The 1620-nt window shown below is 45.2% G+C and overlaps 1 non-coding gene across 1 annotated transcript; it reads left to right on the forward strand.

The window, feature by feature from the left end:
- Window positions 1-1347: 1347 nt before the first annotated feature.
- On the forward strand, window positions 1348-1419 carry TRNAC-GCA. Its single transcript has one exon. It is a non-coding gene; the product is annotated as a tRNA-Cys (tRNA).
- The last annotated feature ends 201 nt before the right edge of the window (window positions 1420-1620 follow it).

The following is a 1620-nucleotide window of genomic DNA, read 5'->3' on the forward strand; positions in this document are numbered from 1 at the left end:
CTGGGCCTGACGTGGAAATGTCTTGTTATGGAAACTTCAAAGTGAAACCCCCTTCCCAAAATCAATCCCTCTCAGTGAGCTGTGAGGACAGGAACCTTTAGGGTGAAAAAACTCTGGGAATGAGGAGGAGAATGCCACACTTCATTCAAGATTTGACTATGTTAAAATTAATAGGGAATATTTTTGGGGGGGAGGGGGACAAATTCAAGACAAACTCAGCCACTGCTTGTCAGAAACAGATTTCAAACCCACTTCTCCACAGGAAGTCTCTAATTTAGATACACTACCACATGCTGCTCAACCATCTTGAAAGCTAGGAGAAAAGAGGGCAGCATGGCACCTACCCAATCTGGAATCTGATTCCTCCATGGGGCAAAGGCTATCCTTCTTCTATCCTTGTTAAACAGCCCTCTTCCTTGGATTGCCCTTGCTGGGGATCAGGATAGGGGAAAACCAGTGTCTGAGGATTAATTTGAGACCGTATTTTGATTTTAGAGGCAGACGAGATCTCTATGGACATCTGGTCTGACCAGCTGCATAACAGAGTCCAGAGAATTTGACCCAGCGAGTCCAACATCCACCCCAACATCTGAAAGTTGAACTAGGACAGATCATTCAGAAAGTCATTGTGTTTGGATGTAAAGACTTTACATGTTAGGGGGGGAAACTGGCCCTTATTTCAAGTTTACATCCTGTAATTTCTACATCTAAGCATAGAACCCATAAGGTTACCAGGGACTGCAAGGGTCATCTAGTCTAACCCCCAGCCAAGGTGCAGGATTTGTTGTGGCTAAACCATCCAAGAGAGATGGCTCCATCCTCCTTTTGAAACACCCCAGTGAAGGAGCTTCCACAAACTAGAGAGTCAGTTCCATTGTCCTACTGTTCTTACACTTAGGAATTCTTTCCTGACATTTAATCTAAATCTCCTGTGCTGTCGTTTGAGCCCACTGCCGCTTGTCCTGCCCTAGGTGGCAAGAGAGAACAACTTTTCTCCATCTTTGTTTCTGGTCAGAACGGAATTATCTGGCAGTTCCTTAATGAACGCTCTGGGGATTAATGGATTCTATTTCTATGTGTCCTTTGAGCGCTTGGAGCAATGCTAGGGAGGTTAAAGGGCTCAGAGCTGGGGAGCAGGGTGTGGTCCCAGATAAGTAGTAGTTGTGGTCTGGTGAGACCGAGCAGGGGAGGGGCTTGTGCAAGGTGTGGTGTTCCCATGCATGTCTAATATTTAATACAACCCCATTATTAAACCACCCATGGCTGGGAACATAAGAGGAACTCTTTGAAGTAGGGTGTGTCCTTCCCAATCATCAAGATGACTGGCTCCAATATTCTACTATCAGAGGGTGTATAGCTCAGTGGTAGAGCATTTGACTGCAGATGAAGAGGTCCCTGGTTCAAATCCAGGTGCTCCCTTAAAAGCTCTCTTTTATTTTTAATAGAAATATATTTTCATATCCATCTCCAGTATGCTCAGCAGTTTCACTAAAGGGGGGTGGTGGGCAGGGCTTGTATAATGTCTAAAAAACTAGCAAACCTGTCCATCTGCTGAAATCAGATCCAATCCTCCAAGTGTGACACACTGTACCCCAAGTAACACCCTGAACCCCCATATTC

This window comes from Terrapene carolina, unplaced genomic scaffold (genome assembly GCF_002925995.2).
Source record: "Terrapene carolina triunguis isolate 2854851 unplaced genomic scaffold, T_m_triunguis-2.0 Scaffold6, whole genome shotgun sequence".
NCBI classification, from domain to species: domain Eukaryota; kingdom Metazoa; phylum Chordata; order Testudines; family Emydidae; genus Terrapene; species Terrapene triunguis.